Source organism: Tamandua tetradactyla, chromosome 1, assembly GCF_023851605.1.
Source record: "Tamandua tetradactyla isolate mTamTet1 chromosome 1, mTamTet1.pri, whole genome shotgun sequence".
Classification (NCBI taxonomy): domain Eukaryota; kingdom Metazoa; phylum Chordata; class Mammalia; order Pilosa; family Myrmecophagidae; genus Tamandua; species Tamandua tetradactyla.
In genome coordinates, this window is record NC_135327.1 from 23,726,129 (window position 1) to 23,739,362 (window position 13,234).

General features: G+C 48.5%; 1 long non-coding RNA gene across 2 annotated transcripts; it reads right to left on the reverse strand.

The window, feature by feature from the left end:
• Window positions 1-8,109: 8,109 nt before the first annotated feature.
• Window positions 8,110-10,388, reverse strand: LOC143683815 (uncharacterized). Of its 2 annotated transcripts, XR_013175671.1 has the most exons (4): window positions 9,834-10,388; window positions 9,265-9,443; window positions 8,920-9,031; window positions 8,110-8,380 (listed from the first exon to the last, which is right to left on the reverse strand). It is a non-coding gene; the product is annotated as an uncharacterized LOC143683815 (long non-coding RNA). The 2 variants fall into 2 exon arrangements; XR_013175668.1 differs by having other exon boundaries at window positions 9,265-10,388.
• Between the last annotated feature and the right edge of the window lie 2,846 nt (window positions 10,389-13,234).

The window sequence follows — 13,234 nt, forward strand, 5'->3', positions numbered from 1 at the left end:
ATGTCAAGAATGTTTGCATGTTTGTTTGTTATTTATGACAAAACAAAAAAGAATGTGCATGCAAATGAATGAGGTGGTAAATAAAATAGGTAAGGAAATGATCATAAGAATGGATGAATAGGTGAATTGATGAATGGGTAGGTAAATAAGTGATTATTTAAATAAGTGAATGGGTAAGGAGGAAATAGGTGATTGAGACAATGAATGAGTGGATGAGTAAATAAGTGAACCCTCTGCATAGAATAAAATAAAGAACAAATATTGGATGCATAGGTAGAAGGATGGATGGATAGATGGATGTGAGGATTGTGGAAGAATGACTGGAAGAAGGAGTGAATGAGTAAAGGAACAAGAGTGGTAGATGGGTGAATGCCATGGGTAATCTGGGCTACTCAAACTGTCATTTTCCCAGTGCTTAAAACTGTCTCTAGTGCATAGTAGGTATTCAATAAACATAAATGAGTGAATGAGAGTGTTGGTAGACCAGTTGACCCAGTGCAGTGGCAAATGAGTTCTAATTCTGGTGCTTTACTTTTCAGTTATGTTACTTTAAGCTCATCCCTTTTCTTCTTCTTCTTCTTTTTTTTTTTATTAATTAACGGAAAAAAAGAAATTAACCCAACATTTAGAAATCATACCATTCTACATATGCAATCAGTAATTCTTAACATCATCACATAGATGCATGATCATCATTTCTTAGTACATTTGCATCGGTTTAGAAGAACTAGCAACACAACAGAAAAAGATATAGAATGTTAATATAGAGAAAAGAAATAAAAGTAATAATAATAGTAAAAAAAAAACAAAAACCTATAGCTCAGATGCAGTTTCATTCAGTGTTTTAACATGATTACTTTACAATTAGGTATTATTGTGCTGTCCATTTTTGAGTTTTTGTATCTAGTCCTGTTGCACAGTCTGTATCCCTTCAGCTCCAATTACCCATTATCTTACCCTGTTTCTAACTCCTGATAGTCTCTGTTACCAATGACATATTCCAAGTTTATTCTCTAATGTCGGTTCACATCAGTGGGACCATGCAGTATTTGTCCTTTAGTTTTTGGCTAGTCTCACTCAGCATAATGTTCTCTAGGTCCATCCATGTTATTACATGCTTCATAAGTTTATTCTGTCTTAAAGCTGCATAATATTCCATCGTATGTATATACCACAGTTTGTTTAGCCACTCTTCTGTTGATGGACATTTTGGCTGTTTCCATCTCTTTACAATTGTAAATAATGCTGCTATAAACATTGGTGTGCAAATGTCCGTTTGTGTCTTTGCCCTTAAGTCCTTTGAGTAGATACCTAGCAATGGTATTGCTGGGTCGTATGGCAATTCTATATTCAGCTTTTTGAGGAACCGCCAAACTGCCTTCCACAGTGGTTGCACCATTTGACATTCCCACCAACAGTGGACCTTTTCTTCTTGAGCTTCTGTTTCCATATCTTTAAAATGGGCATAATTATTCTTATTTTTCTAAGAAACTATAGAGATCCGTAACGAGAAGCACATGATAATAATAGGAACTTAACAAATGCTAGCTTGCAGCAGTCCCTCCCCCTCCCTGCCCCCAACTCTTTTATTTTTTTAATTGTATAATATAACATATACAAAGAAAAGAAAGAAAAAAGCAGTAGTTTTCAACGTACTCTTCAACAGGTAGGGCAGATCCTAGAGATTGTCATGGGCTACCATACCATCATCTCGGATGTTTCCTTCAAGCTGCTCCAGAACATTGGAGGCTAGAAGGAATAAATATTTCTTTTTATCACCTCAATCGACTTTTTTTTTCCTTTTTTGTGAAAAACAAAGTATATACAAAAAAGCACTAAATTTCAAAGCACATCACCACAGTTAGTTGTAGAACAGATTTCAAAGTTTGGTATGGGTTACAATTCCACAATTTTGAGTTTTTACTTCTAGCTGCTCTAAGATACTGGAGACTAAAAGAGATGTCAATATAATGATTCAGCAGTCATACTCGTTTGTTAAACCCTACCTTCTATGTATAACTCCACCATCACCTTTGATCTTTCTCCCACTCTTTAGGGGTATTTGGGTTATGCCCATTCTAACTTTTTCATGTAGGGCTGTCTATAATATGGGGTAGGGAGATGGAGCTAGCTGATTTCTGGAGAGGCTGGGCCCTTTAGATTTCAGGACTTATCTGGCCCAGGGACCCACTTGGAGGTTGTAGGATTCTGGAAAGTTACCCTAGTGCATGGAACCTTTGTAGAATCTTATATAATGTCCTAGGTATTCTTTGGGATTGGCAGGAATGTTTTCGGTTGTGATTTGGCAAGTTACAATACTTAGCAATGTCTAACTGAAGCTTGTGTAAGAGTGACCTCCAGAGTAGCATCTCGACCCTATTTGAACTCACTCAGCCATTGAGGCCTTATTTGTTACACTTCTTTCCCCTCTTTTGGTCAGGATGGGATTGTTGATCCCATGGCACCAGGGCAAGACTCATTCCTGGGGTCATCTTCCACCCCAACTCTTTGTACATCACTTGAAGTCTATTGTGGATTTTTTTAATGCTACAATGCCCCTTATGTCTCCCCTCTCACAGAAGCATGCCTTCTCATTTGCACGTCTGAGCAGCTGAATTTACCTCATTGCACCTCCGAGATTCTGGCACCCACGAAATGTTCCTGCACTCAGGAGTTTCAATTTTAGTTTGAGAGCCCTTGGCATTTATAGTTTATTATTGTTGCTCTTTTATTATCATCATTATTATTATTTAAAATTTGCCCAGAGCTTCAGGCAGGACTAGATGAACAAATTATCTAATTTAATTTGGGCCTGTATTTTTATTTCCAATTTTGAGTGGAGAAAGGATGGAGTGGGAAAAGAAAAAAATTGCTTTGTTCTGGAGCAAGGCTTAATTTTCTGAAAGCCAACTTCCCAGGTTCTCTCTGCATCGGTGCAGATGAGAGCTATGCAAACCTTATTTCCTTTTCTTTGCAGCAAGGAAATTGCTTAATCATTTGCAGCCAAAGAGAAAAGACAGCCAAAGCCCTGTTGTTAATGCTAACAACCGCATATTTATATTCAATAGGGCCCTGAGCGCCTTTCTTAATCTCTTCATTTTCTATTTGTCTTCTGTAAGTGGGACCACAAGACCACCTGGATGGTGGAGCCATGTAAGGCTCTGTCTCGCCACGAGGGGGCGCTCTCAGATCAGACACAGGTGGCTGCAGGCACCTGCCTCGCTGCTGCCCCCTCCTGCCATCCGCCTGTTTGCAGATCTGCCCCCTAGAGCTGGGCCAGGGACCTCCTGCCACCTTAAAGTCTCTGGGTATCCCGGATGCAGCCATGAAGTCTGGAGCAAAGCCTCTGCAAAGGGACAGGGCATTCCTTGAGACCTCTCTGGGTCACTATGGAGGGCCCTACTATGTGCCAAGGCTTTCCACAGTCCACGTCATTCGGTCCCCAAGCACTGAAGGTGGTGGCTGGCCCTGTGCTGGCCTCGTGAATTTGTCTGTGAATGAGACTTGGTGGCAGCCTGGCACTCCCTGTCCCGGGAGGGAGGAAGCCGAGGGCTGAGGGGGAAAGCCTGGCCCTCTGATGAGTTTTGCTGCAGCCAGTGCAGCGCTCCACAAGGTTCTGCTAAGTGAGAAATGGGTCTCTCTGGGCCCGAGCTTCAGCCTCACCCCGGGTGAGCTCTGGATTGTGAATTGCAGCACCACGAGGTGAAAAACTTCTCCCCCCAGGTATGGAGTGGGGAGGGGCGATTTTCAGAAGGGGCGGTGGTGAGCCTTTAGCAACCAACATACAAGGCAATGGGGGTCGGGGGGCTCCCACGGCACCCACTTCAAAAGTCAGCCACGGTTCTTATCAGCTCACCGTTAGGCCCAGGCCTGCCCCTTCCAAGCAGGGTGCGGGGACGCCTCTGGGAGAAGCTTTCTAGAGCTTCCAGAGTTCCAGAACCCCATTCCTCTCTCCAAAGGGAGCCTCCAGTGAAGAGCGAGGCGTGACCCTGGAGTTAGGGATAGGGTGAGCTGGGAGGGGTGGGGGTCCTCCCGGGGGCCCCAAAGCCTGTGAGCACACCCAGCCCGACCCGTGGGACGGTCACGCTCACGCCTCTTCTCTTGCCCCCCACCCCTGCCCCATCAGGAGCCGCGTCCTCTAATTCACATCCCCCACACAGCTGGCCGTCACTGTGTGCCTGGGGGGACAAGCAGAGACTTTGGGGTCACCCAGGAACCCCAGCTCAGCTTGGGAATGGCAGAATGAGGGAAACTTTTTGTATTATAGAAAAGGCTCTTTGCAAGTGTTTGTTATTTAATTAACAGTCAATGTATTATAGTAGTAATAAAAAAACTCGTCATTCTGAAGCCTGTAAGTTCAATTTACAAAACTTATTATTCAATTTCTATGCAGTCACTTTCAAGGGGCTTTTGATTAATGGTCAATCTATTCATACCCAGTTCATTTGCAAACTTGGTTAATTAAATTATCTTCAACATTTTACCCAGGACTTACTAATTTAATATATTCAATTTCCTTTTTTAAGCACATCCATGGCCTGACCTGACAAGCAAAACTTCAAAGTATCTAAACGATTTTGGAAAATCTAATTTAAAAACTTACATATACAGTGAATCCCAAGATCTCCTAGACGTTTTGGTATCATAAATTTAGCAGATTTTTATACGTCTTGACCAGAAGAATCACAAGTCTAAAATCAATTACACGTTTTAAATAGGAGTCACAAGGCTAATTTGTTCATACTCTAATACAGAAAAAAAAAAAAGCTCTCTTCTATGTTATGAATACTTTAAATACACAATGATGTTGCTTTAATTTCTAACCCTTTGTAGGGTTAAAAAGCATTTACCCAGTAAGGGAAAAGTTCTCCTTCCTGAGGAAATCGGGGTGACCTTCTCCAGCACCTTGTGCCAACCCAAAGGTAGAAATTCTGTCTTGTGGTAGCAGCTGCTCGGTCCCCAGTATCCATGCTTCCTTTCCTCCTTCTATTCTGAGTGGCATTTGGCACCCGGAATAAAGAGTGTGCTTCCCAGCCTCACTTGCAGCTACGTGTGACCACACGACTACCCTCTTGCTAAAGAGATAGGAGCAGAAGTGTTACATGGCAATTTCTGGGAGCCTTTCTTAACTGACAGCTAGTGTGTGTGTGTGTCCTTTCCCCATCTTCTTGTCCACCTGCATCCTGCTACCTGAACTACAGGTGCGATGGCTGGATTCTAGCCACCACCTTGGGCCCAGAGGACCAGTGCCCTTCTCATCCTTCTCTGGGGATGGTGAGCGCCACGCATCCTGCTATTCTGATAACCTCAGAGGGCAGGACACCATTTCCGCCTGCGAGGGAGGGTTTGGATTTCCCTCCCACCCCACCTGTGTCTTGGGAATGCGGCTTCACTGCTCTTCCCAGCAAGAGTGAAGTCTCGTTGCCTCTCCCCGAATGATGCCTGCTCCCATGACTTGCTTGGATCTTCTGAAGCTGAGCCCTAAGAGGCCGTGCAGCGTCCACATTTGCCCTCTTGGAAAGCTGGCCTGAGACCTCCGTGGAGGACGAGGGTCCCCAGCCAGCAGCACCAGCCCAGCCACATGGGTGAGGCCAAAGTGGCCCTTCCAGGCTGGGCCACCCCCAGCTCACCTCAGCCAGGGGTAGAGCCAGGAGAGACCAGCGGGCAGACAGTGAGACATACTCATTGTTCTCAGCCACTAAGGTTCAGGGTGTTTTGTTCTACGGCAAAGGCTAAATAAAACATAATCCTGGGCTCCTCACCTCTGACATTTGGATGACAAAGAAAGAAACTGTGAAGTCTTTGTTGCTTTAGGGTGTCGGGCACACCGAATCCTAAGCCCTGGACTTCTTTGGGCGGTGTGATGTCTCCATGTCCAGGTCCTCTGCTGCTGATGACATGCCGAGCCCATTTTAAAATTCGTCGCCATGACAACAAGGGATTCCATTTCCTCTGAAGAGGTTAGTCTCCTGGGCAATTAGATTCTGGTCCCACCATTACCTAATTCTTCTGTCTGATCTGAGACCACAAGCTCCCCAGCCCCCCTCTTGCCCATGCCTGCCCAGGAGGTCACAACCGACTTCCTTTGCTCATCTCCTCACCACCTAATTGAATTCTGGAGTCTTCCCTTGCCCTTGCTGTCTGCCCCGGCCACAGCTCAGATAGATGTTTAGATGCTTCCTTTTGGACTCTGCGTCTCGCTCAGGGACCTGCTTCTCTGCAGCCAGGGAGGACAGGGAACTCTGCTCCCACCTCTGCCAGGTGGGGACTGCAGAACAAGCCTCCTGGTGGCGTTGGGAGAATCTCTGGGAGCGTCTGCCAGGACTTTGTGGTTCTCAAACTACTTCCCTCCCAGCCTAAAGGCCCCAGGTGGCTTCCCAGAGCACGAAGGACCAATGCCTCAGACGCCCTCGGCCCCACCAGCCTTGCAGGCCTCGTGCTGTCCCTGGACGCCCCAGTGTATCGCCCGCCCCAGGGCCTTTGCCTTCGCCCTTCCGCTCCCGGGACGCCCTCCTGCCCACGGCCCTGCCGGGTCGGCTCCTCCGGGTCTTACTTTGACCATCACCTCCCCAGAAAGAACTTCCCTGGCCATGTTCTCAGAGGAGCCAGCCCACCCCACCCCACCCCCACCCGGACAGAGGTAGTCAAAAGTAATGCTAAATAGTAATCCGATCATGACTAATCGAAATGAAAGATCCGATAGCACTCACCTTGCATACAGTTACAGTGGGTTTCTGTTTATCACTGGCTGGGAAGTCCCATGGTGAACGAATGAATGAGTGACTAAATGAATCCTCCAACAGCACAGGGTCGCTGGTGTGACCACGCCTCTCTCAGGCTTAAAGCCCTTCCAGGAAGATCCAAACTCATGCCCACCGAGCTCTGAGGCATCCAATTCCCGCTGGCAATGCTAGACCCTGCCCTGCCGCTGGAACCAGGGAGAAAGTATTCAGTCCCCCGTGAAACCTTCCAATTTTATTAAAGAGAAAGCCTGATGCTAGGGGGCGGATAACACCACCAAGCACTTACAGTGCTTGTAAAATAGCACTGGGTGGTGTCCCTTGAACTCATGATTATGCCACTTCTAGTTATGGAGTACAATACTGGCTTTCCATTTACGGGAGCCCCATCATGTTTCCTTCTTAACTCATTCCCAGAAGTTTTTGAAAGGGGAGTTGAATTAAAGAAGAACAGTAAGCAAAGGATAGTGTGGTGGTGTGTGCTGCAGTGGCAGATGGTACACGCATGCCGCAAATGTGAGAGACACAGTGACAGGCACTCTAAGAGCTCTTTTAGCGATGGCTGGCTGTGGGTAAGTGATTCGTTCATTCTGATCGGCTGCAATGCATTCATGGCAGGGTTATTTGCAATAGCAACAAGCAAGAATATTTAAAGTTATCACGTAAGCAACTCAAATTCTTATTCCTTAGGCAGGGTGAGCGTATCATTTTCTATCCAAACCAGGACCCTCTGAAAAGTGGAACTCTCGACAGTCATTCCAGGGCAAAGACATGAACTCAAGTCCATTCCAGGCAAAGTGGGATGTTCAGTCCCCCAATTCATCAGGAAATGTTTAAATAAATCACAGTATATCCAATCCATGAATGATTATTAGGATGTGCAGATTTATAAATGGCACCTATGAAGAGTGCATAAAAGTGCTTACGATGTAAGATATTCGATGAGAAGCAGAGAAACAACCTGGGCAGGTAATCATGTGAACACTTTCACTGTGATTACCTCTGAGAAATGGGATCAACCATCTTCTTGGCTGAAGGTTTATATATTTATGCCTCATCTTTTCCCAGAAAGCTCCAATGCAGCACCTCTGACCATGTCACTGCTTTGCTCAAAATCCTCCCCTTGCTTCCCTTGTCCTTGAAACAACGTGGCCTGCAGGTCGAGCTTGCTTGGGCCCCCTCTCCCTCCCCATGGTCCTGCCCCAGCGCCCCTGGCTTCCCTCCAGCTCTTACACACTCAAGCCCCTTCCACCTCCGCATCCTCGCCCAGGCTGGGGCTTCTGCTGGAAACCCCCCTGCACTCACCCACGCTCTCCTTTGGCTGAAGGACAGCCCCTACGAGAGCCCTCGGCTTCCCTCACTTCCTCAGGGAAGACCCCTCAGCGCCCCAGCAGGCCAGGCCCCCGTCCCCGCCCCCGCAGCTCCCGAGGCTCTGCACACGTGTGACGCTGTAACAGGTGACCCCAGTGCAGACTTTGTCCCGTGAGGCTTCCCCTCGCAAGTGTGGACTCCACCAGGACAAGGCTTTGCTTCCTACGCTGCCGTGGTCCCAGCAGGGGCTGGTAAGCATTTACCTCGCCCCGACTGCCCCTGAATGTCACTGTACCTTCGCCATGCTTTCCTGGGTTTTTCAAATATTCCTAAATGGGCAAGAGACACTAATGTTAGGAGTCTAGAAAATCAAGAAGGAAATTCAACTAACAATATTCTCTGGTGCCTTAAAATACAAAAATTTGATTTATACACTTCCTAATGAGGCACATTTTATGCAAAGTTAGTCCCAATTCAGGGACTTTTCTCCCCTCGAAATCCAAAGACCCCCTTCCCCAGGCTACACTCCTCCAGGTGATGTGGGGGGCACGGGGCCTCGGCAGGCTTCTCTTCAGTGCCCACCCGTCCTGCCTCTGCCCGCCCCTGCTCTTCACCGCCCTCGCCTCCTACAAAGGAGAAGACAGTGTGTTTGGGGCCTCCACCCCCCAAAAAAATTCCACCCATGTCCCCCATGGTGCCCTCGGCCCCTGCTGCTCACCGTAGAGGGTGGCATTTGCTGACAGCTCCGCAGACCATTCCCTCAGGCTCCAGGTGGCCTGGGGGCCCCCAATGGCCAGCGTGATCCCTTTGGACTGAGTCCCCCCCTCCAGCCCCCCTTTATTCAGCCGGGGTCGGGGGCACCACCTACTGTTTTGTGGTTCGCCCCTGACAGTGTCCCTCCTGCTCCACCTCACCCAGAGTCAAAGCCAAAGTCTTCTCCGAGGCCCAAAACTTGGGTGATGATATTATAAATCATCCCTCTGGGAATAAAAGGGAGCTCTATTAATCAATCACCTGTCTACCCAGGGGACAGTGTCTGCAAACTGAGATGCAGGACACCCTGCGGGGTTGGTCCGTCCACAGCCTCCTGTCCTCTCTGTCCCCGTACTCGTTCCCTTCGCATCCTCACCCTTCTCCAAACAGGCAGCCACGAACCACCCCCGGGGCCTTTGCTCCTGCGGCCGGCCCTACCCCATCCACCCCCAATGCTCACCTCTCGCCTCCTGCAGACTCTGGTGAAGCGCCCCTCCTCTGAGTGGTCTTTGTGGCCTCCCTAACACCCCGGCCTGCCACTACTCACATCCTCTGAGCCTTGCGCTTGGCTTCAGAGCGCTCGGCCCCACCTCCGCGTTAGAGACCCATTCGTTCACTCGTAGGTGGTCGGTGCCCCGTCTAGAAAGTAACCCCATGAAGAAGGGGCTCTGCGTCACGGCCACTGAGTGCCCACCCCAGCCCGGCGCAAGCTACGCAAGGGATGCTCAGTAACGTTCCTCCAGCTATAGGTGGGCCCAGGAGTCAGGCATTAGCCCACTTTGTACTAGATGCTGTTCCTGTGTCTCTCATCTGACCTCCCCCCACCCACCAAGGTAGTAACGGCCGCCCCCGTTTGACCGCGAGGAGCCGAGGTTCTGCTTCCTTGTCCACCATTGGACAAGGCTCAGAGCCTGACAAGAGCAGGTATTACATGTCCTCTCTTGAAAGGACAAAAGGCCTTGTGAAGCGTCGACATCATTTTCTAGAAGGGAAAACTGTCCTAGAGAGAGGTCAGAGGGCATGTCCCACCTGCCACAGCCGTTAGCTTAGTTGGGTCACACTTAGATCTCCCAGTGTCTGGACTCTTAGTCCAGTGCTCCTTCTCCAAGCCCAAACACTGCACGGATCTTACCAGGAACAGGAAAACACTCCCTGCTTTCCCAAGCGCCAGGGCAGATCCTTTATGAGCTAAGCTGGTGTAATGGGATATTTAAGAGTGAGACAGGTACACATTCCCAGACCGCAAACTTCGAATCAAAGGGGATAAAGGATGGTGGCGACAGAGGACAATGGGGCTTGGCTTTTGTGAGGCAGATGTAAGACTGATAGGGCTGGAGTGCAACTTATGTGCAAACTGACACATTAAGGGTGTAATTACGCATCTCTGTTAGATGTCTCTGCAATTTTCAGGAGGTGATGTGGACCCAGTGCGAGACCAAGGAGGACGCTGAGGTGACAGCTTCTATGGAGCTATTGTTCGGTCGCCATCGTGGGGACCTTTAATTAATGGACGAGCCCCATGGCCTGGCTCATTTGTGCAAAGGGCTTGGAGTTTGGAGGCGGGGGGTGGGGAGGCAATCTGAATCCGAGGGATCCCTGCGTCTGCCGCGATCATTATGAGGAGACGCTCCTGGCCGGTGCGGGTGTAGGGGGTTGCCGTGGAAACCGCTGTGCTGATTAGTCACGCGCCCCTTTAAGGTTACCCGGCCGCTGGCATCCCCTCACCAGGCCTGCTCTGTGCTCGCCGCATGGCGGCCTTTGTGATACGGACAATCGGTTCTCCGCGAGGAGGCGTGCACATTTTGATGCCAATTCTTAGGCTCGCTTTGCGCTCCAGTCCCATAAATAGCTCATAAAAAAGATCGTCTGAGCCTTCTGGGTGCCAGAAATGTACTATCTTGTGATCTGGGGTTGGGGGGGGAGGGTCACGCAGGTGTGTGCGCACAGGTATATGCAAAAATCCACTGAGTGGCACTTAAGGTAAGTACCGTTCACGGCACATAGGTGACAGGTCAATTAAAAAAAAATTAAATGCGCCCTTTCCTTACCTCCAGCAGAATATGGTTCCTTCAGCAGCTGCGCGCCTCGCGCAGGTGGCACGGAGACCTGGGCCGTCCCCCCTTCCTGTGTGCTGGGTGCCTGGCGGGCTGGGCGGTATTGGGCCCCCGCCTCCAACCAGGGAAGTCAGGAACCTTCTTGCCACTTGCCGGATGTGAGAGGAGGCCCAGCGAGGCGCAGTGACCTGCCCCGGGGAGCCCGGTTCCTGCGACCTCCACTAGATTGTAAAATCCATAAGAGCAGAGACCTTGTCCATTTCATTTACCTGTACCTCCCGCACCTAGCCAAGGTCCCACCACACATTAGACCCTCAATAAATACTTTGTTGAATGAATGAGACCCTCCCTGACCCTGTGTTTTCCATGAAGTCACTCAAAAAGCCAGTGTCCTAACGGGACCCGCAAGATCTCTAACCACTTGGTCTCTTCCACACTAACCCCATTAAAGACTCTCTTCTCTGCCACTTAATGAAGGATGCCATTTTAGCAAAGGACGCTATGCCGCCTGATCTCCAGTGTCCCACCCTGAGAGCCCACGCCATGTCCCTCCTGACCAGGTGAAACAGAGTCAAGGTGTGTGAGCAGGGGAGGAGGGTATGTGGGAACTTAGAGCTTTCCTTTGAGTTTTTGTTAAACCTCCAACTGTTCCCATTAAAAAAAAAGAAAGGGTGGGGGATGGGGTAGGTATCCAGGACAGCAGTGCCCTGAAATCCACACCACGTGGGGGAAAAAAAATTTTTTTAAAGGAATGTTTCTTGCAAAAAACAAAAAGATTTAGACAGAGGTTACCAACATAGTGGTGAGAGTGCCATGCCTTGACCCACACTGGTTATTGCTCGTCCCAGCCAAAAGCTTTCTTTTTTTTTTTTTTTTCAATTATTTGGCTACATTGAAAACTTGAGGGATTTTACCTGCAAATCCAGGTTTCTGTGGTCTCTTGAAAATTCGAAGAACTGGGTACTTTACATTCCAAAGAACTGGGTACTTTACGTTCCACGTGCACTCTCCATTTGGAGCAAACCCCACCCAGCCACCTTCACTCGGGGCAGGTGGGGGGACTGCCTACTGTTCCGTGGTCTGGCGTTCATTCACGCTTCTTCTGGGAGCCTTGCCTCTATTTTCCTCTCGAGAACCACCCCCTTTCCCATTCCCAGTCCAGGTATTTGGGGGGTGCGCCTTGAACCATCCCTGGCTCCTGTCGTATCCACGTGGTTCAGCTCAATCAGGGCATCCCGTGGTTCTGTCCACTCTTGGTATTGACCCGGGACGGGACACCTGACCCCATCAGAGGTGGTGAGCTGCTCTGAAGCTTTGACTGGGATTGCTGAGAATGCCACATGCTGGACTCATACCTGCAGGCTCCTAGGCCTGGGGCATCTTCCAAGTACCTAGAGCCTGAGAATGGATCCAACAAAAGGAGAAAAGAGCCTAGTGATGAAGAGTTAATGCCTCGTATCCTTATTGAGCTCCTTGATCAGGCTCTGCCTGAAGCAATCTCTTAGTTATGTGAGCCAACAAATTATTTGTCTTTTTTCTTTTCTCTCTCTTTTTTTTAAATCCATGTGAGATAATAAAAAACATTTAGTTGCAAGTGACAGGAATTTTTCCCTAGAGCAGCTTCCAGCTAGCAGACAGCAGGATCAAGAATGAGTAGAAGTGACAGATATATAAATTTCAACCTAACATAAAGAGAGAACTTTCCAATACTTATTATTAAGGAATAGGAATGCTTTGTGAAATCTAAGTCACTGAAGGTGTTCAAGAAGATTTAAAACTATGGCCGATGTGCCCATGTTGGCACAGCGGAGGCAATTGGAGGAGGTGAACCCAGACCTTAGGTTCCTTCCAACTTGGACACCCCATGGATATCAAGAATGGAATTCCCTGGAAAAGGATGCACTGAATACCCTGGGGAGATTCCTCCCCTCCCCCGTTATCCATTATCACTCACTACACCTTAATAATTCCACCACAGTTCCTACCGTTCTTAATTTTAGATTTATATTTTGTTTATTTATGTTTGTGTTTTTGTATGTCTCTTCCACTAGATTGTAAAATCCATAAGAGCAGGGACCTTGTCTATTTTACTTACCTGTACCTCCAGCACCTAGCCAAGGTCCCACCACACATTAGACCCTCAATACTTTGTTGAATGAACGAGACCCTCCCTGGCCCTGTGTTTTCTATGAAGTCACACAAAAAGCCAGTGTCCTGACGGGACCCGCAACATCTCTAACCACTTGGTCTCTTCCACACTAACCCCATTAAAGACTCTCCTCTCTGCCATTTAATGAAGGATGCCATTTTAGCAAAGGACGCTATGCCGCCCGGCCTCCAGTTTCCCCACCCTTAGAGCCCCGACCCTGGTCTGGC